Source organism: Neovison vison, chromosome 11, assembly GCF_020171115.1.
Source record: "Neovison vison isolate M4711 chromosome 11, ASM_NN_V1, whole genome shotgun sequence".
Lineage (NCBI taxonomy): Eukaryota > Metazoa > Chordata > Mammalia > Carnivora > Mustelidae > Neogale > Neogale vison.
This window is the reverse complement of record NC_058101.1, coordinates 58,792,004-58,806,596: the sequence shown is the minus strand read 5'-3', so window position 1 is coordinate 58,806,596 and position 14,593 is coordinate 58,792,004. Positions and strand designations below refer to the sequence as shown.

Genomic DNA, 14,593 nt, shown 5'->3' with positions numbered 1-14,593 from the left:
CCCCTCAGATTGTTTTTCAGAGTCCATAGTCTCTCATGGTTCACCACCCCTTCCAATTTACCCAAAAGCACATACCCTCCCCAATGTCCATAACCCTACATCCCTTCTCCCAACCCCCCTCCCCCCAGCAACCCACAGTTTGTTTCGTGAGATTAAGAGTCACTTATGGTTTGTCTCCCTCCCTATCCCATCTTGTTTCATGGATTCTTCTCCTACCCACTTAAGCCCCCATGTTGCATTCCTACTTCCTCATATTACCCTGTGTCTTTTGATTGAGGCATTTAGCCCATTAACATTCAGGGTAACTATTGAGAGATATGATTTTAGTGCCATTGTATTGACTGTAAGGTGACTATTACTGTATATTGTCTCTGTTCCTTTCTGATCTACCGCTTGTAGGCTCTCTCATTGCTTAGAGGACCCCTTTCAGTATTTCCTGTAGATCTGGTTTGGTGTTTGCAAATTCTTTCAGTTTTTGTTTGTCCTGGAAGCTTTTAATCTCTCCTTCTATTTTCAATGATAGCCTAGCTGGATATAGTATTCTTGGCTGCATGTTTTTCTCATTTAGTGCTCTGAAAATATCATGCCAGCTCTTTCTGGCCTGCCAGGTCTCTGTGGATAAGTCAGCTGCCAATCTAATACTTTTACCATTGTATGTTACAGACTTCTTTTCCTGGGCTGCTTTCAGGATTTTCTCTTTGTCACTAAGGCTTGTAAATTTTACTATTAGGTGACGGGGTGTGGGCCTATTCTTATTGATTTTGAGGGGCGTTCTCTGAACCTCCTGAATTTTGATGCTCGTTCCCTTTGCCATATTGGGGAAATTCTCCCCAATAATTCTCTCCAGTATACCTTCTGCTCCCCTCTCTCTTTCTTCTTCTTCTGGAATCCCAATTATTCTAATGTTGTTTCGTCTTATGGTGTCACTTATCTCTCGAATTCTCCCCTCATGGTCCAGTAGCTGTTTGTCCCTCTTTTGCTCAGCTTCTTTATTCTCTGTCATTTGGTCTTCTATATCGCTAATTCTTTCTTCTGCCTCATTTATCCTAGCAGTGAGAGCCTCCATTTTTGATTGAACCTCATTAATAGCTTTTTTGATTTCAACTTGGTTAGATTTTAGTTCTTTTATTTCTCCAGAAAGGGCTTTTATATCTCTGGAGAGGGTTTCTCTAATATCTTCCATGCCTTTTTCAAGCCCGGCTAGAACCTTGAGAATTGTCATTTTGAACTCTAGATCTGACATATTACCAATGTCTGTATTGATTAGGTCCCTAGCCTTCAGTACTGCCTCTTGTTCTTTTTTTGTTGTTGTGAATTTTTCCGCCTTGTCATTTTGTCCAGCTAAGAGTATATGAAGGAGCAAGTAAAATCCTAAAAGGGTGGCAGCAATCCCAGGAAAATATGCTTTAACCCAATCAGAAGAGATCTCAAATCGTGAGGGGGGATTTCTCCCCCCTCACGGTTGGGTGAGGGATCTCCTCTGATTGGGGATATCTTCTGATTGGGATCTCTTCTGATTTGGGGATAAAAAGAGGTTCCAAAAGAAAGAAAGAAAAAAAAGAAAACGAATAAAGAAAAGTATAAAAAAGAAAATATTTATATATATTAGATAAACTAGTTAGAAAACGTTAAAAAAGAAAAGGGTAAAAGTTAAAATTTTAGCAGAAGAAGAGAAAAAAAAAATGAAAAAGAAAAAAGTTAAATTAACTGCAAGACTAAAAATCACAGGGAGAAAGCCATGAGTTCCGTGGTTTGTTGTCTCCTCCTCTGGAATTCTGCTGCTCTCCTTGGTATTGAAACTGCACTCCTTGGTAGGTGAACTTGGTCTTGTCTGGATTTCTTGTTGATCTTCTGGGGGAGGGGCCTGTTGTAGTGATTCTCAAGTGTCTTTGCCCCAGGCGGAATTGCACCGCCCTTACCAGGGGCCGGGCTGAGTGATCCGCTCGGCTTTGCTTTCAGGAGCTTTTGTTCCCTGAGCGCTTTCCGGAGAGTTCCGGAGGACGGGAATACAAATGGTGGCCTTTTGGTCTCCAGCCTGGAGGAGCTGAGAGCCCGGGGTCCCGCTCCCCAGTGCGCCCTCAGCGAACAGCTCCTAGTAACTCCCGTCTGCCTAACCTCTGGCCGCGCTCCGAGCTCACCGAGCCTGCGACCGGTTCAAGGCAACACCGAGCTGTGAGCTTACTGTCAGCTCTGTCTCTGTAGCCAGGTTTCCCTGTGAGCTTACTGTCAGCTCTGTCTCTGTAGCCAGCTTTCCCGTTCCAATATCCGCAAGCTCTGCAACACTCAGACACCCCCGATCCTTCTGTGACCCTGCGAGACCTGAGGCCACGCCGACCCCACGTGGGCTTCGCCCCGGTTTAGCCTCTGGAGTGATGTCCCTCAGCGGAACAAACTTTTAAAAGTCCTGATTTTGTGATCTGTTGCTCCGCCGCTTGCCGGGAGCTGGCCCCTCCCCCCGGGGTCTATCTTCCTGTGGCTTTGGATTCACTTCTCCGCCAGTCCTACCTTTCAGAAAGTGGTTGTTTTTCTGTTTCTAGAATTGCTGTTCTTCTTCTCTTCGATCTGCTGATGGATTTGCAGGTGTTTGCAATCTTTAGATAAGCTCTCTAACTGATCTCCTGCTAGCTGAAGTAGTAGTCTCAGCCTGCTACTTCTCCGCTATCTGGACTCCTCCTCCTCTCTATTTTTGTTTTTGTTATTGATTACTAGTTCATTACCTTTGACATCAGGAACACATTGTGTTGATTGATTTTCGAAATTTTCTGAGGTATGCTTTAGAGATAAGCATATGATCAGGTAGTAAATGTTGTATGTGTACTTGAATAAGTGTGTATTCTGTACTTGTTGGTTGTGGTGCTCCATATATGACCATTTAATTAAATTGGTTAATCATGATATTCAAAACTTCAGTATTCTTGTTGATTTTTTGTTTGTTTATTTGTTTTTCTGGTCTATTTACTTTATTGATTACTGAGAAAGTTGTTTTAATTTTTTAAAAAGATTTTATTTATCTATTTGACGGAGAGAAAGAGAGAGAGAGCAGGAACAGAAGCAGGGGGGAGTGGGAGAGGTTGAAGTAGATTTCCTGCTAAGCAGGGAGCCTGATGTGGGGCTCCATCCTAGGACCCTGGGATCATGACCAGAGCCAAAGACAAATGCTTAACAACTGAGCCACCCAAGAGACCAAAAAAAGCTGTTTAAAAATCAGTACTTATTTGTAGATTTTTTCCCTTGTATTTCTGTCAGGTTTTGGCATAAATATAAGGCTATATTTTTTAAATGTTTAGAAATTTAGGAGATATATATATATAACCTTTTATTCTTACAAAAATTTCTCTATTTTTTGTAACACTTTTTACCTTAAAACTATTTATAAGGTTAATATAGATACATAAGTTTTCTTTCAATTATTTTTTGCCTGGTATATATTTCTCTGTTCTCGTGTACTTATTCTCTTTTTAAATTTATTTATTCAAGATAGACACATGCAATCTTCCTTCCTTTTTAAAAAAAAATTAATTTTAGCTTTTTTAGTGTTCTAAACTTCATTGTTTGTGCACCACATCCAGTGATCCACACAATATGTGTCCTCCATAATACCCAGCACCAGGCTCACCCAACGCCCCAGCCCCTCCCTTCCAAAACCCTCAGTTTGTCTCTCAGAGCTTACAGTCTCTCATGGTTTGTCTCCCCCTCAGATTTCCCCCATCTCACTTCTCCTCTCCATCTCTCAATGTCCTCTGTGTTATTACTTATGCTCCACAAGTAAGTGAAACCATATGATACTTGTGTGCTTATTCTTGCTTGAATACCCCAGTGTGACAATTTTTGCTTTGAGTTGAAATATTTAGCCTATTTACATTTATTGTAAGTTGCTTATATATTGTTAAATTGTTTTATTATTTGCTTATTCCATTGTTCTCATTCACTTATTGTCCTTCAGTATATATTTTTTCTTCCATGTTTTTCTTCCCTTAGAATTAATTATTTTTTGTAAATTATGTCCTCTGCTATTAATTTATTTCACATACATTTACATTCCTCCATTAATACACACTATAATTTTGTTACTCTTTTTGAGATTACCCAAAAGATTGTTCTTCCACTCCATGAAGATGGGATGTTTTTCCATTTCCTTCATTTATGTTTCTTGTATTTGTTTTTTTTTTTAAAGATTCTATTTATTTATTTATTTATTTAACAAGCAGAGATCACAAGTAGGCAGAGAGAGAGAGGAAGAGAAGCAGGCTTCCCACTGAGTGGAGAGCCCAATGTGGGGCTCAATCACAGGACCCTGGGATCATGACCTGAGCCAAAGGCAGAGGACTTAACCCACTGAGCCACCCAGGCGCCCCTCTTGTATTTGGTCTTAATCTTAAAAAAAATTTTGTTTAATTTACTGAGCAAAATATTCCAGATTGGTAAGGTTTTATTGCTTAGCACTTTAAATTTCATTATATTGTTTTTGACTTCTGTAATTCCTGTTAAGAAGTCAAAAGAGATTTTTTTCCGCCTTCTTTTTTTTTTTTTTTAAGATTTTTACTTTGTCTACGTTTTTCAATAGTTTTCCTATGATGTCCTTTTTGTCACCTTTTTTAGTTTGTATTCATGTTGTTTTGGTTCTGAGATATTCTTGAATCTGTGACTTATTGTTTTTCACCAGTTTTGGAACGTTCTCAGCCAGTCTTTGAATATTTTTCTGATTAATTGTATCTCTTCTCTCTTCTGCCTCCATAGTCCATGCATCCTTTTCCATTTTTTCTCTATATTCATCTCTTTGTGTATGCATCAAAATGGACATTTTTTTACTGATTTGTTTCAGTTTACTGATTTTCTCCTTTGTTTTCTTTAATCTGCCTTTTATTCTGATTTTAATTGTTATACTTTCAATTTTAGAATTTCTATTGATATATTTATTATAAATATTAGTTTATAGACAGTAAAACTTTATCTCATCCTATATTTTATTGAGTTCATTAACTGTAATTTCTTTTAATTTTTTCTGAAATCCAGTTGTCTGATCACCTTTGGATAAGTTTCTATTGTCTATTTTTTCTTTTGTTTTTTGATCATTTGTTATTTTGTTCTGCCATGATTTTTTATTAAATTCCCAACATTGTATATAGAAAATTTTAGAAGCTCTGAATGACATTACTTTCCTTGAGAGAAGATTTACTTTTCTTCTTGTAGTTATATAACATATGAGGAGTTATCCATTTAAGCTAGGTTTCTGGCTTTATAGGGCTTATCTTTTTATATGTTTCCTTATTTTTGGTTCTAGTCTATAATGTTCTCAATCTAAAATCTGGGTTTTCTATTGGGGTTTTCTTCCATGATGGACTCTAGTCTCCAATTTATCTCATCCTACTTCTGTAAGAATGCCTATGTCTTTGCTTAGATTTTAATCTTCCTAGTAGCTGCTTTTTGTTTGATTTTTTTTCCCCCCATTATCCAGTTCTATAAACCCATCGTCAGGAATCAGTGAGTAATTGGGCAAAATTACATGAGTAATTTTGGGCTTACTTTTCTGTAGTGCCCTTTTCTCTGGACCCCTTCACTCCTGGCTGTTTTCATCACCTTTAGTTCCTTTTTTTTTTTTTTTTTTTTTGTCTTTCTGTTTTAGTGAGACTGCTGCAACTGTATTTGTTTTCTGTTTACCCTCAATGCCCCTTCCAGAATATTGGCAAAAGCCCAAAGGATAAAAGTGACAATGGAGTACAGTTCATCTTGGTACTTTCTCTTTTCTTGAGATTCTGGCCTCTTAATTCTTATCTGCCTTGGTTGTTTTCTGATACCTTCAAAAAATATCTTTTTAAAATGTATTTTAACCAGTTTTTAGGTTGTTCTCAATAGAACGGTTGGTATGACATAAAATAGTCATACTTACTGGAACTATTTTATTCATTTTGAAAATTGTACACAATTTCAAGTTTCAGATATACCAAGTTTCAGGTATTTACTACCCTGTTGGAGTTTTGGTCTAAGTTTTCACTATTATGAATGATACTACATGAATACTCTTGTAATATAATTTCATGCAACTTTACAACTATTTCTTTAGAATAAATTGCTTATACAGAATGGCTGGAAATAGTTTACATCACTTTTGCCCATCTTATATTTGCTGGAACTCAGTTTCATGGCTTCAACCTAATCACAAGGTAGATGGGGAATTTAGACTTTTTGTATGTACAGAAAGAGTAAATGGTGTGGCAAAGGCAGTGTTGTCTTTCTACTAACTACTCCCGAACTATTGTCTCTAACTCTAGACTTTTCCTTTGTAACCCATACACTATATTAACACTTGACTTAATATCCTTAAATATCACTTCTCAAGAGTCACAAGTAAATCAAAATCTTTTAGGGTCTTCCTTTTGCTTAGAAAATGAATTCATGGAGTGCCTGGGTGGCTCAGTGGGTTAAGCCTCTGCCTTCGGCTCAGGTCATGATCCCGGGGTCCTGGGATCGAGCCCCACATAGGGCTCTCTATTCAGCGGGAAGCCTGCTTCTTCCTCTCTCTCTCTGCCTGCCTCTCTGCCTACTGTGGTCTCTCTGTGTCTGTCAAATAAATAAATAAAATCTTAAAATAAAAAAAATAAATGAATAAGAAAATGAATTCATGACGTTTACAAATGTATTAAGTGAAAGAAACTGGAAGAAAGATAGTTTATGTTTCTGAACCTTGTTCTTTTATCATCTTGCCCTGATGCTTTTCTTTCTTTTTATTGATAGAAGTGAGATGATGTGAAAGGTTAAGAGGGGCTCTAGTTTACAGTTGGGTGGAGATGATCATGCTTATTGAGGCCATCTCTTCCCAAACACCATTGTAGCTGCAAGGGCAAAGGCAGAGCAAAGAAAGACAGAAAAGCAAGGGATGGACATTGGTTCTGCTGCATCCAACAATTAGACTACGTTTCAGCTAGTCAGTTTTTCTGTGGTGTCTGTGTTCCCTGCTGTATTACATAACTCTGATTGTAGGATGAAACAGAAGACGTATTATGATTCTCCAATCTCTACTTAGGAAAATCATCAGAAAGGACAGGGTTTGGCCTTGGGAAAGATGGGCAGTCTTAAAGCAGTCATAGGGTGTGTGTGTGTATGTGTGTGTGTGTGTGTGTGTGTGTATCTGGTGCTCACACTAAATGTCTCAGGCCTTGAAGCTAAAGACAGCATCTCCAGCACATTTTTATTTATTTGGAGCCATTCAGATCAATCTTCATAGAAGCAGTCACACTTCAGGGTCCTGACTTTGTTAAGTGCCTCCTCAGCTCTTTGCCAGAAGATCCAGTGTAAGGCCTCACAAGTGGATCTCTTGAGAGTTATTTGTTTTTAATCTGCAGTGAGAGGACCAGTCTGGTGGGAGACCTGCAGCCTTAGTATTTCAACTGTCCTTTTTAGGAAATGGGAGTCCTCCAGGTTCATTGTCTAGTTCTTTGTGGACCATTAGGTTGTCCTTTCTGACAGGGGTTAATGAGCCCAGTGATAGAACACTTGTGTAGGCATAATCCCTGAGTACCTTCTCTGAAATAACACTGCACTGACCACAATTAAAAAATCATTGATGTTGTTGGCAATCCTAGTATTCTGAGTTTAATAGTAGAAATCAAGAAGCAAATTGCCAGGGCACCTGGGTGGCTCAGTCATTAAGTGTCTGCCTTCAGCTTGGGTCATGATCCCAGGGTCCTGGGATCAAGCTCCACATTGGCTCCCCACTCAGCAGGAAGCCTGCTTTTCCATCTCCCATTCCCCCTGCTTGTGTTCCCTCTCTTGCTGTGTCTCTCTCTGTCAAATAAATAAAGTCTCTTTAGAAAGAAGCAAATTGACTCCTTAGGTTCTGACTTTTGCCATTTATTAGCTCTGTGACCTGAAGAAAGTTACCTAAACTATTCATGTCTCAGTCTTCTTGAATACAACCTGAGAAGAATAATGGTACTATACCTACAGGTCCCTGTGAGAATTAAATGAGGTAATTAAAAAAAAAGTTTGAATAATGCCTGGAATATAGGAGGCCCTATATAAATGCTAGATACCTTTATTATAAAGGACTAGTTATCCCATCATTTAATTTATATAACAGTCCTCTAAGGTAGACATTTCACTTTTATTCTCCTTTTACATATGAGGAAATTAAGGTAGAATGGTTAAGTGACTTATCCCAGCTAACCATATTTAACATTACAGTACTGGAATTCATAACCAGGTAATCTAAAGAGTACCAGATAATGAGGGAAGTGTGACACTTCAAGAAAATTTATATTACAACATAGAAGCTAGGCACTCTAATGCCACATGATTGTGGTTTCTGCTGACTTTTATGGCTTCATCAAGGTATGGGGGATTGATAAAGGCTACATAATTCTGGGGTAAGAACTGGAGTCAGAAAATTTGGGTCTGAACTCCAATTCTGCCTCTAGTAGTGGCTCTTTGACCTTCAATTTACTTTAGTTGTGTAAGTTCAAAATTCTTGATCTGCAAAATCCTAAAATGTTGTTGTGTATTAATGTATATAAAATACTTAGCAAATATCCTAGTATAGTATAAGTTTTGAGAAAGTGATAGCTATTGTGGTAGATTCTACACTGGCCCCATTTCTTTTCCTTTTCTGTTTTGACACTTTTTCCATGTAAATTTTTAGTGTCTTCCATTAGGTATCTAGATTCAGTCATATGACACACTTTGACTGCTATAATTGGGGGTGGAAATTACAATGTGCCAGTTCTAAATCTCTTGTATCTCTATCATCACAATGAGAACATGCAGATGCTGTGCAGGTAAGAGACATGTGGAGTGGGGTTGAGTTATAGAGTGTGATGCAGAACTAGGATTTGAGTCCAGATCTATCTGACTTCATAATTAGATTTCTTCTCCACTTGGCTAGTCTTCATAGTATTAGCATTGCTATAGGAAAAACTTAGGGACAGATATAGGACAGGTTTTTGTGGTGTTTTTTCCCCTCTTTTATGCATTAGATTGGATTGCTAAGAGATAATGCACAATAAACAATAGCTAACCAAAATGTAGCTACAACAATGAGCAATAAAGAGAAAAAGAAAATTTGTATTTATGAGAACAAAATCACTTTTATAAAATCTATATAGGTAATGCAGAGCAGCTCTTCTGTAGTCCTGTCTAATGTGTAACTTCTTTGGTAACTTGTGAGACCAAATTTAATAGGGTATGCCTCCTTGACACTTTATAGATCCACGAGCCTGAAGTGAGTTAGGTGCAGTTGTGCTTGTCACCAGAGGACTGGTATTGTATAATAAAGAATGTGGCTGGCCTTTGTTCCAGTTCTGAAAAGGAGACTCTAAATCCTTGGAATTTCTGTAGTAATACGAGCATCTTTGTTATTTATGAGCCCCTTAGACATACCTGAGTTTATGTTAATGAGGTGACTCATGATGTGGGCTGTTGAAGTCAGAAAGGCAAACCATGTGATTAGAGGGTTGAGGCTTTGAGCCAAGGGAGATCAGCTAGATCTCTCAAAAACCAGGGAGAAAGGGAAAAGCGGGGCCTGGAGATTGCATTCAATCATGTCTTCATAATGACTTATGATTTATTCAATTATGCCCTCATAATGAGTCCCCAGTAAAACCTCTGAACATCGAGGCTTAGTGGAGCTTTCAGGTTGGTGAAAATATCAGTGTGCCAGAGGTGTGACATAACCTGAATCCACAAGGTTGAGAGCAGGGACCTCTACATTCAGAACCCTCCCAGACTTTACCTTGTTCCTTTTCATTTGCCTGATCCTGACTGATTGATCTATATATCTATATCTATATCTTTATCTTTATCTATATCTATATCTATCATCTATATCTATTTATTTAATTTCTTTTCAGTGTTCCAGAAGTCACTGTTTATGCACCACACCCAGTGCTCCATGCAATACATGCCCTTCATAATACCCACCACCATACTCACCCAAACGCCCACCTCACTCCTCTCCAAAACCCTCAGCTTGTTTCTCAGAGTCCACAGTCTCTCATGGTTTGTCTCCTCCTCCAATTTCCCCCAACTCACTGGTCTTCTCCATCTCCCCATGTCCTCTGTATTATTCCTTATACTTCACAAATAAGTGAAACCATGATACTTGACTCTCTCTGCTTCCCTCCTTTCACTCACCATAATCTCCTCCAGTCCCATCCATGTTGATACAAAAGTTGGGTATTCATCCTTTCTGAAGGAGACATAATACTACATAGTATATATGGACCATATCTTCTTTATCCATTCATTTGTTGAAGGGCATCTTGGTTCTTTCTACAGATTGGAAATTGTGGCCATTGCTGCTATGAACATTGGGGTAGAGATGGCCCTTCTTTTCACTACATCCATATCTTTGGGGTAAATACATAACAGTGCAATTGCAGGATCATAGGGAAGCTCTATTTTTAATTTTGTAAGGAATCTGTTTTCCAACAGTGTGGTTCCAATGCACCAACTTGCATTCCCACCAGCAGTGTAAGAGGTTTCCCCTTTCTCCACATCCTCTCCAACACTTGTTGTTTACTGTCTTGTTAATTTTGGCCATTCTAATTGGTGTAAGTTGGTATCTCAGTGTGGTTTTGATTTGAATCTCCCTGATGGCTAATGATGATGAACATTTTTTCATGTGTCTGTTAGCCATTTTTATGTCTTCTCTGGAGAAGTGTCTGTTCATGTCTTCTGCCCATTTTTTGACATGATTATCTGTTTTGTGTGTGTTGAGTTTGAGAAGTTCTTGATATCTTTTATAATAAATCTGTAATCATAGGGATAGCACATTCCTGAGTTCTGTGAGTTGTTCTACCAAGTTATCAAAACTGAGAAGTGTCATGGGATTCTCTGGATTTGCAATTAATTGGTCAAAAGTGCAGGTGACCTGGGGACTCCCAAATTTGTGTCAGGTATTTGAAGCGAGGACAGTCTTGTTGGAGAAGCCCCTAGCCTGTGGAGTCTGACACTCCCTCTGCACAGTTAGCATTAGAATTGCTCTATAATATTGCAAGTGGCCTATGTGGCCTCATGTGCTTTTTAAATTTATTTTTTTAATTAAAAAAACCCAATTATTTATTTAATATATTCATCACAAGGGCTCAACCAGAGACTTAATTTAAAAAAGCAAAGATGAAACAAAAATGGCACCACAGCTTAAGATACAGAGTCCTCGACAGAAATGAAGAAAAAGACAGACTATCTAAGAAGAAAATAAAAAGACAACACAAGGAGAGAGGCTGGACAGACAGGGATCTTGGCAGGAGACATGCTTTGAGTAGGTTTCTTGCAGATACTTCTTAAAGGCTGTGGGGTTTTTCCAGAGCTCAGCAGCATGGGTATTCAAAGGACTACCAATGTTTGGTTTTCCTAGCAGGCTTTGGATGGACAGCAGGATGGTCCTGAAATCATACCCGGCAGACCATTTGTCCTTCAGGGTATCCAGGCAGATGTTCCTCTGGGTTTTCACATTGGGGTGGTAGGAGGATGTGAGGAACTTCACCATGGGCATTGGAAGGGTAGCTACTCGGGAACTCCAGAGAGACCTTACGATGCAGGTCTTCATATGCGGTGTCAGCTGCTCCATAGATGGTCCTCATCCATTTGAAAATGTTGTCTGATTCAGCGAGGGCAGAAATTACTTTGTCACCAGACATCCTGATGGTCATCAGCTCCTGCTGTAGCCTCTTGCCACGGGGCCCTGGGCGTCCCCCAACTGGGTTCAGTTCTTTCACGGGTGCAGCGACGCTGGTGGCAGATGGGTTGCGGTTCTGGGAGGCCTCCAGGGTGGTGTGAGGAGGGAGGCAGGAACTGGGAGAGCACAAGTGCAACTACCACATGTGTTTCATTTAAAAAAATAGTATTTTTATTAGCTAATAATAATGTATATATACATCCTTATTAAAGTTGGAATATTATACTTTTAGAAATGCCCTTTCTCCATCTAATTTCTCTTCTTCTTGAAGTAAACCACTTTGTTTGTTATGCAGTTTTCTAGTCCTTTTTATGAATTTGCCTTCGTATCTTCATACAATACAAAGTGTTATTTTGTATTTGCATTTTATTTGACATGAAAAGTGTCATTTTTTGGCTATCAGACACATGAAAAAATGTTCTTCATCACTAGACATCAGGGAGATTCAAATTAAAACCACATTGAGATATCACCTTACACCAGTTAGAATGGCCAAAATTAGCAAGACAGGAAACAACACGTGTTGGAGGGGATGTGGAGAAAGGGGAACCCTCTTACACTGTTGGTGGGAATGCAAGTTGGTGCAGCCACTTTGGAGAACAGTGTGGAGATTCCTCAAGAAATTAAACATAGAACTTCCCTATGACCTTGCAATTGCACTACTGGGTATCTACCCCAAAGATACAGATGTTGTGAAAAGAAGAGCCATCTTTACCCCAATGTTTATAGCAGCAATGGCCACAGTCGCCAAACTGTGGAAGGAACCAAGATGCCCTTTAACGGATGAATGGATAAGGAAGATGTGGTCCATATACACTATGAAATATTATGCCTCCATCAGAAAGGATGAATACCCACCTTTTGTAGCAATACAGACAGGACCGGAAGAGATTATGCTGAGTGAAATAAGTCAAGCAGAGAGAATCAATTATCATATGGTTTCACTTATTTATGGAGCATAACAAATAGCATGGAGAACAAGAGGAGTTAGAGAGGAGAAGGGAGTTGGGGGAAATTGGAAGGGGAGGTGAGCCATGAGAGACTATGGACTCTGAAAAACAATCTGAGGGGTTTGAAGTGGCGGGGGGTGGGAGGTTGGGGGAACCTCCCAAGTAGGGGGTATTAGAGAGGGCACAGATTGCGTGGAGCACTGGGTGTGGTGCAAAAACAATGAATACTGTTATGCTGAAAATAAATTTTAAAAAAGTGTCATTTTTACTTTTGTGTATCCATCTTTTTTTTAGTCAATACTCTTTTTTGGAGATCTAGTATTTATAAAGTTAACCACATTAAAAGCGAAACAATGCAAAACACCTTTGCCTACCCATTCCCCTATTGATGGACATGTAGGGTGCTTCCTAACTCTAGCTACTGTTTCAAATGATGATGTAATAAGCATCCTTGTGCATGACTTCATGGATCCACATTGAGTGTTTCTCCAGAGAGGGTATCTTTGAGCAAATCTGCTGTGTGCCTTTGAAAATTCTGATGTCCTTTCTGTCATTTGATTTGACCTTTTAAGAAACAGTTTATTTGGTGATATTGGGTGATTTAGAATCAGTGTCTCAAAGTTATAGCAGTTATGCACTTAAAGGAACAAAACTGGTTGATAGATAGGTTGGCTATCAGTTGACCATCAGGGAGATAAAGCTTTTATTTTTGGCTAGAGGAAAACATTCTATTATTATTTATTATAAGTTATAAGATAATTGAGAAAGTATGATTTTGAGGGAGAAGAATAAATGGTTAATATTAGATTTTTCAACTTATGGCCAAATGTTTGCACATTTCATGTATGAGTGTGTGTGTGTGTGTGTGTGTGTGTGTGTGTGCCTGCACACGGACATACTTATACACACAAGAGAAATATTGTAATTTAAAGATGAGGTGAAAAAAAAATAAAGATGAGGTGATGATCCTGAATTTGTACTCTAACTCTTGCAAGTGCCATTGATAGAATAACTGTGTATTAGTCTACCCAGGCTGCTATGACAAAATACCATACACCAGGTGACTTCAACAACAAACATTTATTTCATATAGTTCTGTATTGGGAAGTCCAAGATCAAGGTGGAGGCTAATTCAGCCCCTGGTAAGGATCTTCCTGGATACAGATAGCCACATTCCTGCTTCATCCTTATATGGTAGAGAGAGATCTGATAAACATTTCTTATGAAGGCACTTATAACTTCCTCTTTCTATAAGGGCACTAACTCCATCAGGAGGACCCTGCTGTCATAACCTAATCTAAACCTAATTATCTCTCAAAGACCCTTTCTTCAAAAACCGTTATACTGGGGGTTAGAAGTTCAAAAATATGAATTTTGAGTGCACACACACACACACACACACAAAAGTGGTTACCTCATCCTCATCTGAAGCCTTTGGGAGATGGCCTCAGTACCTCCTTCTATGACATGTGTACAAAGATTTTCTTGTGGTTCACTAACTTGTAGTTAAGGATGCTTTCTTGCCACAGTTTATTTCTTACTCATTCTCCTTCCCATCCATGATGGTTATGGAGCAGTGTTTCACAGTCTTTTTGTAATTTCTGTCTTAAGGCTCCAGAATGATTCCATCAACCAGGTGGTTCAAAAATTCTGATGGGATCTCAGAGCATTGGTACTTTTATTTATAAATAGTTACAGATGAAAATCACAGTTTTGGACACAAGGGAAAATTTAAGTTCATCACAGACCTTCATTATTTTCTAGACAGTGCTAATTCCCAGGAGAGGAAGCCCAGAGTGATTCTGACCCCTTGTTCTTTGTCTTGCAAAGTATTGCTCCATTTTTTACCTTCAGATAATCCTCTCTTCATGCAGTTCTATAACCTTGTACATATGAAAAAAAAATGGTGGTCTAAGGGTTGGCAGGGAAGATAATATATGTGGTCAACAATGTCTTCCTTGGACAAGGGAAG

The 14,593-nt window shown here is 38.8% G+C and overlaps 1 pseudogene; it reads right to left on the bottom strand.

Annotated features, from left to right (window-relative positions):
- Positions 1-14,182, bottom strand: part of LOC122890227 — a 32,959-nt pseudogene extending 18,777 nt beyond the window's left edge.
- Between the last annotated feature and the right edge of the window lie 411 nt (positions 14,183-14,593).